The sequence below is a fragment of the Mustelus asterias genome, chromosome 11 (genome assembly GCF_964213995.1).
Source record: "Mustelus asterias chromosome 11, sMusAst1.hap1.1, whole genome shotgun sequence".
Lineage (NCBI taxonomy): Eukaryota > Metazoa > Chordata > Chondrichthyes > Carcharhiniformes > Triakidae > Mustelus > Mustelus asterias.
In genome coordinates this window covers 34,390,769-34,405,207 of record NC_135811.1, presented here as the reverse complement: position 1 = coordinate 34,405,207, position 14,439 = coordinate 34,390,769, and the positions used below count along the sequence as shown (strand labels likewise).

The following is a 14,439-nucleotide window of genomic DNA, read 5'->3' as shown; positions in this document are numbered from 1 at the left end:
AATGTCAAATAATTTGGTACTAATTTGCAGTTTTATCTGGGGAGGATATCATGTGTTGGAAATGCAAATATACGGTTACAGGGAGAGGAGAAGCTAGTTTTCCTACAGTTTGAGTAAGGGAACATTATTTGATTAGTTTGAGAGGTGGTTATTGTCTTTGATCTTTGAATCATTGATGTTGACACCATTGATGGTGTTGCGATTTCCCTGACGGTACAGACATTCACCTTAAAACATCTTTCAGAATCCCAGATTTACCAGTGAAGTTATTGTTTGCTGTTATTCTGTATTTAATATTTTATAACCCACATGTTTTCGACTTCCTTTTGCTTTACTCGTTTGTTTTCAAATCCACTAATTGTTCAAAAATGATCTGACATGATTCTGAAGCTAATTATTTAAGTATCAACAGATTCCCTTTAAGGAGTCAAATTAAAACTTTTAAAAACCTGAATCAAGTTCTTATATTTTTTTCAAGCAGTCTTAAGATCCACTGTTAAAACATTCTATGCATGTGCTCTCACTTAAGGAAATTCACAATTCTTCCTTTTGAACCCTTTCTCGGTAGAACTGGTAAGTCGATTTGTATGTAGTCCAGGAATGGGATGCTTGACTTCTGGGATATATAGGGAAAGCTGCCTATTTAACAAGATATTTTGATAAGGTCACTGCACAGCAGATTGCCATGTTCCACTTCACAATATTCTTGGAATTGTTTATCTGGCCCCACAAGGCAAGTTATATTTCTTTCCCCCCCCTCTCCCCTGTAGTTTTCTTAGCTTGTTGGTGGCCAGGCTTCCTAAAGAAGCACATTACATTTATAATGCAAAATTTAAAGAGCGAGTGTCCAAAATACTGCTTTTACAATAAGTTCATTAAAACAATATTTTATAACCCGCATATTTTCAACTTCCTTTTGCTATAACTCATTTGTTTTCAAATCCTCTAATTGTCCAAAAATAATCTGACATGATTCTGAAGCCAATTATTTCAGTATCAACAGATTTCCTCTAAGAAGTCAAATTAAAACTTTTAAAAACCTGAATCAGGTCCTTATATTCTTTTGCCATTTCTCTTTGTAAGTAACAATGCATCAACTTTTGTTTATTCTGGAATTGAGCCATTTTTTTAGTTTTCACTTTAGAATTATAAATTATGTAATAATAATTAAAATAATTGGTACCGTTTGCATATAAATCATAAAACCATCAGAGAATTGTATTGAATTGAAGTACAGAAGAGGGGTCAAATTATTTATTTTGCTGAAATAATATAAAATCTGCAGTCTTCTGCTGAATGATTCGTTCAATACCAATTTATTAGTTTGATGCTAAATTAAAAGTCAAGGTGCAGTATGATTAAACCACAATTTTGTGTGAATGCAAAAGGATTTCTATGTTTAATCAACACAAAAGCTGCAGCATAGCTAAGGAATGAAGTTGCACAATCGATAGTATATCCAATTCCAGTAATCCCTCTGAGGCCATCTCAAGAAAGTAGTCTCACGATGCTTTGGCTTTGCAACAACTGCACTAGTATTATTGTTGGGCCGCTTCGGGGCTATTTATTTTTTAAAAATTAGTTTTAGTTCAAGTCCAGTCAGTTCTTCCCTGACGTGGGAATTTAACCATCAGTTGGGTGACAGTAGGTGAAGCTATGTGCATGCATGTTTGCGTAGTCTAGTCATAAAGTGATGCAGAGCTGATTGTATAACTCTTCACTGGCAGCTCCAATTCACTTCAATTAGGTGCCACCGGATTCTAGGGGAAAGGTTAAGCTGTTAGTGAACATTAGCTGAAGCATTTCTGTCACAACTCCAACTGAACTATCAATTAACACAATATATAGTGCATTTGTTATGTTTATACCTATGATGGATTGAAAGTATGATGTGGATATAGAGTCTATGCTGTCTGTAAATATTCATCACAACGGCCTTCAAAATAACCGTGGTCTTCGAGATTGGTTTTCCAATTTATTAGAATTTATTGGGGGCGGCACGGTGGCACACTGGTTAGCACTGCTGCCTCACAGCGCCAGGAACCCGGGTTCAATTCCCATCTTGGGTCACTGTCTGTGTGGAGTTTGCGCGTTCTCCCCGTGTCTGCATGGGTTTCCTCCGGGTGCTCCAGTTTCCTCCCACAGTCTGAAAGACGTGCTGGTTAGGTGCATTGACCCGAACAGGCGCTGGAGTGTGGCGACTAGGGGAATTTCACAGTAACTTCATTGCAGTGTTAATGTAAGCCTCACTTGTGACTAATAAATAAACTTCAGAAGGTTTTGCCTACTCAACTTCTCCACCATTTACCCTGGCAATTATTCTAGGCTCAGCCTAATTGACATAGCTTTGATGGTAGAGTTGGCCTTGAAATTGCAAGCAAACTAATAAGTTTAGCGGGCACGCCTTACGAGTGTGTCAATGGTCCAGCATTCTGCGACATGGAAGAGATGCCTTGTGAGCTGTGAATTGCCACAAATTTCTGGGTAGTTCACTGTTAGCCTTTTGAAAACAGGATCTTGTCACATGTCTCCCAGTAGGACTAAGAAATTGCTGCATTCGCACATTAATTAAGAATTAAATTTGCCACTGAATGTTAGGTTCGGTACTTTACAGCTTAAGGATCCTTTCAATGGTTAGAATTCTATTCCTGCAATGTTATTCAATCTCAGAATCCCAAAAGGGGAACAGCTGAAACTGTGGAGTCTCCTTACTGTTTGGAATAAATTGTCCTGAGATTTTTTTGAAAATTACACTTTTTAACTTTTTCTTTGTTTTTTTAAAATTTACTGTTAATCCAAACTATGCTTCCTGCTCTATCCTTCTCTTCCTGTACAGAATTTGACTCCAATGTGCCTTATTTTCTTCTCAGTCATTCCTCTGTTTCTTTCTCAGTCTTTGGATTGAATTTTCCCACTCCGCCTGCCATGGGAATCATAGCGGGTGGGGACATGGACCGTTGACATCGGGCAGGATTTTCCAGTCTTGGGGCAAGCACCGTCAGAAAATCCCACTCCTTGAGTTTAATTGGCTAAGGAGATAGATTGTGGATCCTGTAGCACACCAATGTGTTGAATGTCCCTTTGACATCGTCACCCTATTACTAATTCACATCTCCATCAGTTTACAGTGCAAATCATTTTCAACTGGAAGGGAAAAAGTCTAAACTAAATTGCAAAAATCACAGGATTGCAGCGTGTAATTGATCACGCAGTGATTGATTGCAACCTCATAAAAGATTAGGCTTTTACTTTAAGGGTTTAAGTTCCCATCTTGTAATCCATAACAGCAAAGATATGAGGAATATATCGCTGTGATATAAATGATGGAAATTGTGATGCATTATAGCACCCTTAACAACGTCGCACAACTTAAATGTGCTCACGCAAAATTGGGTGAATGTGTTTACTTTTTTGGAAGAACGCTGATTGGTTAGGGCCTGGTGCAATGGTTTCCCAGCCCATCTTCCACTTAACACCTGACCAAAAACCAACAAAATCCCTGTTTCCATATCATGACAGGATAAGTGTGCATTTGAATGATGTTGGTGAAAATTCTTGGGTTTATCATATTTGTATCCTTAGGTGATAGAGGCACACATCTCCTCATTGCATGCAGACTTCTGTGGTGAACATAGATGGACTAGATAGGTATACTAATTTCTCCAATCCTGAAGTTAAGCTAGAAAGGTTTTGGGAAGAACCATTATCTGTAGCCCTATTGATCTCCAAATGTTTGAGATGCCATTTTGCCTCTGGATTCAGAAATGCTTTGGGTGGTGGGGTGCGGTGGGGGTGCCGGGTTGGTAACGGTGTAACAGAGTAACAACAATTCCTTCCCAATCAAATAGAAATGAACAAAGCTTTGTTGTTTCATGTCTGCAGTGTCTCCCTCCATGCAACTTGGCTTAGTGATGACGCGCTCACCTCTAATTCAGAGCTAGTGAGATTAAGGCCCAGCTAATGATTTGAACAAATAATCTAAGCTGATATTTCAATGCTGTACTGATAGGGTGCTAAATTGTCAGAGATGCTGTCTATTGGAAGCTCCACAGACCTATACAGATGGATGTAAAAGATCTCACAGCACTGTTCAAAGAAAAGGAGGAGTTTTCCTAACATACTGACCAGCATTTTCCCCTCAAACATCACCAAAAACTGATTATTCAGTCATTTATTTCATTGCGGTCTGTGGAACCTAACATGCAGATTTGCTGCCATCACAATAATAACCACACTTAAAAAGCAGTCAATTGTTTGCGGAATTCTTTTTGACTTTCTCAGGACATCATTTTGCTACATAAGTGCAAGTTCTTTCTTTATAAACTGACAAATATCAAGCAGTGTTGTGGCCTTAAGTCTTTCCAACAAAAACAAGATGAAGTTTTCCTGCAGCTTGATTGCAAGTTGCCAAATATTGTTTCAATGATAACAGTTATGGCAACTCGTAAATAACCGCAGGGAACGCTAAAATATATATTTTTTCTCTCACTTAATGCTGTGAATCTAGGCAGTTGATTAATTCTATTGGGCCAGGTTTCAGGAGAAAGTGGTTTCAAAACTGTCTAAATATTCTGATGTGACATTAATTTTTAGTTTGCTCTGCAACTTACAAAACAAAGCATTCAAGGGGAATCACAATTAACATGAAAAGTATCATCAGCAAACGATGGATGGACATAGTGCTACTAAATAGTAAAATAGAAGAATCCAAATAGAATTGAGTCACCCGGGAAACAGGGTACTCGAGAGTAAGGCTGCAAAATTGTGTCGCACAGCACCTGTTATTTATTTGTTTATTAGTGTCACAAGTAGGCTTACAGTAACACTGCAATGAAGTTACTGTCAAAATCCCTCAGTCGCCACACTCTGACACCTGTTTGGGTACACTGAGGGAGAATTTAGCATGGCCAATGCACCTAACCAGCATGTCTTTCGGACTGTGGGAGGAAACTGGAGCACCCAGAGGACTAAGAGTGCAGTTCGGGTTCAAAATGGAGTCCACGCGAAATACCATGTTGATGTGGGCACTGGTGTGTGATGAAATGATTTAGAGCTGGCAGATTGTGAAGTCCATTAACACGTGACGCTGATTGGACTCCAGTAGTGCCACTTTCAACCTCAGTACTCCACCTGATACCCTCTCCTAATCTCACAGTCAAACATGTGTTCAGCATGTCCCCTCCCCCACCAGCACTATTTAAAGGGATCGATCACCCTGTTTCACATTATTTATTGATTGGACATCTCGGGGGGGGGGGGGGAGCTTGTGGGGATTGGAAGTAGCTGGATGGTCAGACATTGATAATGGGTCAGACACTGTTGCGGAATGGGGTGGGAACGTGGGGGGGTCAGGTTCCCCTGGTGGGTTCAGACATCCCTGGGCGGTCAGACATGTTGGGAGGTGGGGGATCGGGGGGGGAGGGGGCTTTGCTGGTGAGTTGGAGATTGCAGGGCACTGTGACATCATGTAGGTTGGTTGATTATCAATCACAGGGCTCCAATCATGGTAAGCTTGTTGGGCCTGGGAAAGCATTCCTGATCCACTCAGCCCTAAAGCAGTGATGTAAATGTCCATAACTCATGGATCAGCCTTCCCTTTCTCCTTTAATACCTTGGGATTCAAAAAGCCTCCAGAAACTCATGGAAGATGTGCTGGTTAGGTGGATTGACCATGCTAAATTCTCCCTCAGTGTACCCGAACAGATGGTGGAATGTGGCGGATGGGGATTTTCACAGTAACTTCATTGCAGTGTTAATGTAAGCCTACTTGTGACACGAATAAATAAATTTGAAACTTAAAACTTTTTTAAAAATCAAAAATCTGGTAAAATGGAGGCCTTAACCGCCCTGAAAGATTTTAGTGATTGGCCCACTCCCTGAGGGAGATGGTCATCTGACTCTTTCCCCCTCCCCCCCCCTCCCCCACAACAACTACCTCCAACCCGACCCTAACCTACCACTCATCTCAGTTAAAATGGGAAGTGGGTGGGTTGGAGTCAGATTTGAGAATTTTGAAACCTTTACTTTGGCACTAGCCCCCAACTCTCTCTTCCTTGGAGTCCCGAGTTCCCCCACCCTTCCCATGCGTTTCATTGCTGCTATTTGTCTTTATTCACCCCTTCGACACAAGACTCTCAAAATAAATTAAAGGCAAAACACGACGGATGCTGGAAACCTTGAAATAAAAACAGAAAATGCTGGAAAAAGTCAGCAAATCTGTCAGCATCTGTGAAGAGAGAAACAGAGTTAACATTTTGAGTCCAATGTGACTCCTCTTCAAAATCAGGTAGTAAGATAGAAATGGACAGTATGCTAATGACTAGCAAAGAGAATGAATCTCCAACCTCCTCAAACCTCCTCTGAGATAATTCCTAACAAATTAGCTATGCTCTCTCGAAAGGTAAGCTGGTAAGATCTCAATCTCCAGGTTTTTAGATTTCAGTTATTCTTTTTGTCTTTTTAATGAATACTTTTTTTTAAATATCCATCCATATTTGTGTAAATCTACCTGCCATTATAAATATATGTCAGTAGCTAGTCAATCCATGCTTGTCTCATTACTCCTAAAATGCTCTTCATGATAGGTTTTAGACTTTAAGCACTTGACATAATTGTGAAGATTAGCAATAAATTCTTTCTTGGCTGACTGAAAACAATTGGAGAGCAAACTATGCCAGATTAGCTCATTTCAGCTGAGTTCGCAGCAAGAATACTAAAGTTGGCCTCAGCATCTTGGAATAGGGCAGAGGGAAATCAGCCAAGGTTCCTGATTGCTTTTCAGTGATCTTTATATTTTGTGTGAGTGAGCATGTTTGTAGAGTTAAGTGTAGGATCAGGCTCAATGTAAGTGATTCCCTGGGTATGATATCCCGCTTGAAGCCCACAAAGCGAATCCACTGGAGGTGAGAGACTGGGGCAGCCAAAGCCTCTGGAACGGTGCCCCAACATGAGTGAGCATTTTCAGACAATGGGGAGAATATCTGAAGGGACAGGACCCCTGGAGTTCCACTTCTGATTGCTATTGCAGTGATCTCCGCTATTAGAAAATACGCATTTGTGGGTTTTGGCTATTGAAGCCAGATCCCAGCATGGGTCAAAACTTCAGGAGAGGGAAGGTTTTGGCAAGAAAAGTTTAGCAAGGAGACTCTTCTTATACACACTGGAAACCATTGGCTTCAGTTTGTCAAGAGCAAATTCCAAGTACACTTTTTGAACTTGCTGCAGATGTTTATTAATAATTTAATCAAATATTTCTTCCTCTCATTCTGAAGACTAACAGAGATGTAAATTGTACTTTAAAATCAACAATGACATATTTGGCCCACTCTGGTACCACTGCAGACTCACCAAAGCACATCCATCCTCGAATCCCAACAGTGAGAAAGAGGCCATTCGACCCATCAAGCCCGCACCGACAACAATCCCACCCGGACCCTATCCCCGTAACCCCCCACGCATTTACCCTGCTAATCTTCCTGACACTCGGGTCAACTTAGCATGGCCAATCAACCTAACCTGACTACCTTTGGACTGTGGGAGGATACGGGGGCACCCGGAGGAAACCCATACAGACACTGGGAGAATGTACAAATTCCACACAGACAGTGACCCGTGGCCGGAATGAACCCGGGTCCCTGCCGCTGTGAGGCAACATGCTAAGCACTGTGCCATATTCATGACTTTTCTCTATTTTTGTGTTTTTAAAAAACATGCATTTTTAGACTGACTTTATTAGACTGGTTACTTTATTCTAAAGGATTAAACCCATCATTAATACATAGAGAAAGATCATAGCAGAAACATATACAATAAACATATAAAATATACAACCAGCATGAAATAAAATATAACCTGATTTTTAAAACGTTCTGCTCCCTAGTATGGCTTAATTGCCTTCAACATGACACATTTGCTGCCTGTACAAAATCCTTGCAACACCCGGTTGGAAAGTGACATCAATCCCAATATTTGCATAGACTTTCCACAGAGAGCCTCCCAATCTCTTCTGTATCTTTAGTCAGAGATCAACATAAATGGCTGTGCCACTTCTCTGGCTCTTCAGCTAATCTTTCGCTGAACCCATGACAGGAGATTCAGCCAACCCTGAAGGAAATGGGTGGCACAGCCGTTAGCACTGCTGCTTCACAGCGCCAGGGATCCGGGTTCAATTCCCGGCTTGGCTCCCTGCCTGTGTGGAGTTTGCACATTCTCCCCATGTCTGTGTGGATTTCCTCCGGGTGCTCCAGTTTCCTCCCATGATCCAAAGATGTGCGGGTTAGGTGGATTGGCCATGCTAAATTGCCCCTTAGTGTCAGGGGGACTAACTAGGGTAAATGCATGGGGTTACAGGGATAGGGCCTGGGTGGGATTGTGGTCGGTACAGACTTGATGGGCCGAATGACCTCCTTCTGTACTGTAGGGATTCTATGAAATTCATCCTCATAATCTGAGAAATTAATGGGACTTGAAATTGATAAATCCTTGGACCTGATGATCTACATCGTAGAGTGTTGAAAGAGCTGGGTGTAGTGGTGGATGCATTGGTGGTTATCTTCCAAAATTCTGTAGACTTCTGGAATGGTTCCTGCAGATTGAAAGGTAGCAAATGTAACCCCAGGGAGAGAGAGATAACAGAGAACTACAGACCTGTTAGTAATAAGGAAAATGCTACAAACTATTATGAAGGATATGATAACTGGGCGCTTAGAAATAATGGTAGGATTGGGCAGATTCAACATGGATTTATAAAAGGGAAATCATTTTTGACAAACCTGTTCATGTTTTTCGAGGCTGTACCTGCCAAAATAGATGAGCGGTACCAGTGGATGTGGTGTATTTGGTTTTTCAGAAGCCTTTTGATAAGATCCCACACCGGAGGGTAGTAAGCAGAATTAGGGCAGATAGGATTGCGGATAATATACTGGCATTGATTGAGAATTGATTAATGGCCAGAAAAGAGAGTGGGAATGAACAGGTCATTCTCAGACTGGCAGGCTGTGACTGGTGGGATACCACAAGGATCAGTGCTAGGGACCAGCTGCTCACAAGCTATCGGAATGATTTTGAGCCCGTGTTCACCCGTCAGTGTAAACGGTGACACAGGCCCAAAATCCTGCAAGAATCGGGAAACCAGATTCTCGCCAGCGAGATCTCGTTTCCCAATTTTCTCTGCCCCTCGCCAGTAACGTAATGTGGTTCCTCCCAGAAAGGGCAGGAACCTTATTTCAATATATTTTAATATGCTTAAACATCATTAAAGGGCTTCCTAGCCACATGATCCCCCACCCACCATTGAATATTCATACCTCACCTACGTGACGTCACATCGGCGAAGTTTACAGATAGGAAATCAGTCGAGGGGAACCCTCTGGGAGTGCCGTGGTAAGCATAGCCCCTGGGGGAGAGGGGCATATCCCACCACAGCCTCCTAACACTGCCCAACTGAAGTTGGCACCCTTCCCTGGCGCAGACTGGTACTTCTCTAGATGTGACAACCTGGCTGTCTTGTCTGGAGACAGTACACATCTTTTTAGCCTGTCTTGATGCTCTCTCCACTCACATTGTTTCGTTTCTTAAAGACTTGATTAGTTGTAAGTATTCGCATTCCAACCATTATTCATGTAAATTGAGTCTGTGTCTTTATAAGCTCTGTTTGTGAACAGAATTCCCACTCACCTGAAGAAGGGGCTTAGAGCTCCGAAAGCTTGTGTGGCTTTTGCTACCAAATAAACCTGTTGGATTTTAACCTGGTGTTGTTAAACTTCTTACTGTGTTTACCCCAGTCCAACGCCGGCATCTCCACATCAGTGCCAACCTGTGCCAGGGGCAGTGCCCAGTTGGCAATGTTGCGGTGGGCCCTCGGGGGGAGCTCCGTGGGGGGTGCGAGTCCCCCTTGTGTGTGTCGGGTGAGGGAGTGGTGTGCCCTTGATGCTTCAGTGGGGTGGGTGGTGGAAGTGGGGGAGAGTACAGCTGATACTTCCGTGGTGAGGGAAAGGGGGAGATTGCTTCTAGAGGGGTCCTCCATATCTGTGGGGGATAGGAGGGGAGTTTATTTTTTGCACAGATTGAAGCACCATCTTCAAAGGGCGCCCCGATCTCTGTGAAGTTGGCCTTGTTGGCTCTATCAGGCACCGCCCTATCAGAATGATGGCGCAAAGCCTGCCCCCCCACCCCCTCCCCCTCTCCCCCACCCCAATTTTCTGTGCACTGAGTGCCAAAAGATATGGCTTGAAAACTCAGCTGTGCAGCTGGAGAGAGACTGGGCCTTGATTTTACCAGCGCGCCTGCCTCAAAATCAGGGTGGGTGAGGCTCACAGAACACGCCCCTGGCGTGATCTTATGAACCTGGGGCGGGCGTGCCGGTAAAATTCCAACTATTGAGTCTGAACTTGACCCTCTGACAAATTTTGGTAAAATTCCGCCCTATATCAGTGACTTGAATGTGGGGATCAATTGTCATATTTCTAAGGTTGCTGGTGATGCAAAACTAGGTGGGAATGTGAGTTGTGAGGAGGATGCAAAGAGACTTCGAAGAGATTTAGACAGACTCAGTGAAAAAGAACATGGCAGACGGATTACAATGTCAATAGGTCAGGTTATCAACTTTGATAGGAAAAACAAAAATGCAGAATATTTCTTAAATGGTGAGAGATTGGGAAGTGTTGATCTAAAGGAACCTGGGTGTCCTTGTTCAGAAGCCACTGAAGGCTGAAATGCAAGTGCAACAAGCAATTAGGAAGGCAATGGTATGTTGGCCTTTATTGTAAGAGGATTTGAGTCCAGGAATGAGAAAGACTTGCTGCAGTTACATCCTTCCTTACCTAAGGAAGGATGTACTTTCCATAGAGTGAATGCAACAAAAGTTTGGCAGACTGGTCTCCAGAATAGTGGAATTGTCCTATGAGAAGAGATTGAGGAGATTGTACCTGCATTCTCTAGAGTTTAGAAGAATGAGAGGTGATCTCATTGAAGGATAAAAAATTCTTAAAGGACTTTACAAGATAGGTGCAGGAAGAATGCTTTCCCGGGCTCGGGGGTGGTTCTAGAACACAGAAGCCTCAGAATACCAGGTAGACCATAAACGACTGAGATGAGGAGGAATTTGTTCACTCAGAGGGTGGTGTATCTTTGGAATTCTCTACCCAGAGGACAGCAGAGGCTTAGGGCGGAATTCTCCCAAGCCCCGCTGATTGGTTAGATGGTGGGTGTAGGGACGGAAGATAGGGGAGGTCCAGAAATTAGTTTCACACTGGGGTGAATTTCCAGTGGGATCTTCCATAGTGGGTCAGCAAACCCACTAGAAGCTGTTGTCAACCTCATTTGTAGGATGCAGATGATGGCCTGACCCCCCATGAAGGATTCTCTGCGATGCTGGAGGGGAAACATGCCAGCGGCAAACATAGTCAGAACAACGTGGCATGTATATATTGAGACTCAGCTGAACAATGCCAAGGGCTGCTTCTAAAGTTCAGATTGGAGGCCACCCACGGCCCTGGATCCTGGAACATCACAACAGTGGGTCAGGAGAGCAGCTTCAAGTGGACCTTCCACGTTAGGTGTCCTGGAGGGGGCTTCATCTTCCAGTTTCAGAATGCTCCTGAGAACCATCTTCTTTCTCGAGAGGCCCATCTCCCAGCTTCAGAATGTTTCCAGAGATCTATTTTCATTTTCAGCAGGTCCACCTTTTTTCAATAGTTTGCCAGTGATGTTGAGAGCTTTTTCAATTTGGCGCCCAGACACGATGGTGATTATTGGCCATTCAGGTCTGCTCCACCACGGAATATGGCGTGAAGCTCCCAGGTGCATAATTGAAGCTTATTTATTAGTCACAATTAGGCTTACATTAACACTGCAATGAAGTTACTGTGAAATTAATGAGGCCGGGGCAGGATGATTTGACTTGTTTTCCTGCCAGCCTCTGCAACGGGAAATACTCGACATTCCTGCCCCAACCACGGCACTTAGTCTCAAAATGGGAGAATTCCAGCCTCAGTCTTTGAGTATAGTCAAGATTGAGATCAATATATATTGAGGGCAAAATAATATCGGGGGGCAGACGGCACTCCTTCCCAGAAACAAAGTTGGTGTGGAGCCAGCCTGCTCCAGGCTGACCAGCCCTGCCGCTGTAAAGCACTGCAATGTGGGTTAATGAGGGCCATGTGGGACTTGTGCCCCTCACAGTGGGGGGGTGGTGGGGCGGGGGGGGGGGGGGAGAATCACTCATGTGGGAGTCACAGAGAGAAGGATGCAAGGCGTCTGGCCACAAGGGCAGACAGATGGCTCTCGGGAGACACTCCCCCCTTCCCAATGTCCAGTCCCTCGATCAGGTATTGAATGCTTTTGATCGAGGGACCCTACACCAGCGGTGACCAGCTGCCACATGGTTTTAGCTGCCAGCTCCTCGCTTTAAACCAGTGGCAGTGGGCTGAGGCCCTTAGGTGGTCATTAATCGGACGCTTAAGAACCTCAATAGGTGACAGGTCAGGAAGGTCGTCTATGGTCCTTCCCACTCAGAACTTAATTCTGGTGGCGGCGGGAAGGCAACAGAGTCCAGGTACGCCACCATCCTACCTAATTATATACCGTTCCCGTCTCCAAGCTTGAGAGCAGAAGATTGCACTCAAAGAATTATGAAGGAAAGGGAACAATAAGTGAAAAGGTTGCTAATCAAAGTAGGGAGCTGAAAAACACTGGGTAGAAATCAAGGCAACATTACCCACCAACGAACTGAGGCCGTGCCCAGAGATGAATGCCCAAGACCCAGGATGAATGCCCACAAATCCCTTTCCCTTCAAGGGGTGGGTAAGGCCCGGCTACTGCTCTCTTCAGGGCAGTTGTGGCAAGAGCTGATGTTGGGACCTCTATTTTCCCCTTCCTTTTCAGTCCACCTCCCCCAATCCAAGCACAAAAGTAGTTCACCAGTCACACTTACTTTCATATCATAGAAACCCTACAGTGCAGAAGGAGGCCATTCGGCCCATCGAGTCTGCACCGACCACAATCCCACCCAGGCCCTACCCCCATATATCCACATATTTACCCGCTAATCCCTCTAACCTACACATCTCAGGACTCTAAGGGGCAATTTTTAACCTGGCCAATCAACCTAAACCGCACATCTTTGGACTGTGGGAGGAAACCGGAGCGCCCAGAGGAAACCCATGCAGACACGAGGAGAATGTGCAAACTCCACACAGAAATTCAGTAAGAAGTCTCACAACACCAGGTTGAAGTTCAACAGGTTTATTTGGAATCACGAGCTTTCGGAGCGCAGCTCCTTCATACTGTGCCCACCTCAGTCCAACGCCGGCATCTCCACATCATATAAATTCAGCATTTTTAGCATTCAACAATATTCCTGTTTTGTAACGCAGGAACTTCTGAATGAGAACACATCAATGGTGAGCAACTATTTCCTCAATTCAGAGTTTGTATATTTACTGGCCAAATGCCACAAAGCTAATCTCGCAACAGGTATAAAGTTGTCCACTGAGCTTATTTAAACTTAGTCCATTGAGAACGGCAACAAAAGCAGTTTTCTTTTTCAAAATCTGTTCCTCAGAAACCAGATGTCATTTTGAGGCAATTCTTACACATGTGTGAACTCAGTGGACAAGCTTTCCTGCCTTGAGCACAATTTCATAAAGTTTTATCCATTAATCCAGTGTGAATCACTCCTAGTGCTTTCCAACATTCTGTCTGAGCAGAAAACTATCTTCACTATTGCTTAAATGTAGCAGTTGTTTCCCAATGGTTGACAAAAGAGGTGAGAGATAACATGAAGCTAAAGGAAAGGACATAAAATCTGTATGCAATAGCGTCGATCTGGGGAACTGGGCCAGCTATAAAAACAATGAAACAAGACTAAAGGACAGTAAGAGCTGCAAATAGGAAATACAAAAATGACACGAGGGATATCAAGGTTAACTCAAAAGGTTTTCAGTTGTATTAGAAGAGAAAGGGTGGTCAGGGATAATGTGGGCCCTTGAAAAATGAAAATAAGGGAATTACAGACTTGTTGAACAATTACTTTGGGGAGAGATTGAACCTAACAACGCGAATGGGCAGATTGTCGGTGTGTTGGAAATCCAACTTGAACTTCTGCTTTTAATTCCAATGCATTCAGCAGTGTGAGAAATCCCCTTGAGAGAAAGAGTGTTGCCAATTTGAATATATCAAGAGGCAGTTAATTGCTTTTCTAACTGGAGGTTTCAACCTTAACCGTGGGTGCATGGGACTCCTGAGCTTTGTGGTACTTGCCAGTGGAGGGAAAGTAAAAGGAGAGTGAGAATTGGCAGTGGCAAATGAAAGACATAAAAATGTTTTAAGTACTGAAACCTCACACCTGCTTCCTCGCCTAGACAAAAGACTTTTGCCCACACAACTTATTTGGAGTGTGTGCTTTTCCTACTTTGGAGGTCATTTCCAATGCTTTGGAGT

General features: G+C 43.5%; 1 protein-coding gene across 1 annotated transcript in view; it reads left to right on the top strand.

The window, feature by feature from the left end:
- adam12a (ADAM metallopeptidase domain 12a) overlaps positions 1–14,439 on the top strand; it is a 347,620-nt gene that overhangs the window by 251,610 nt on the left and 81,571 nt on the right. The window lies entirely within an intron of this gene.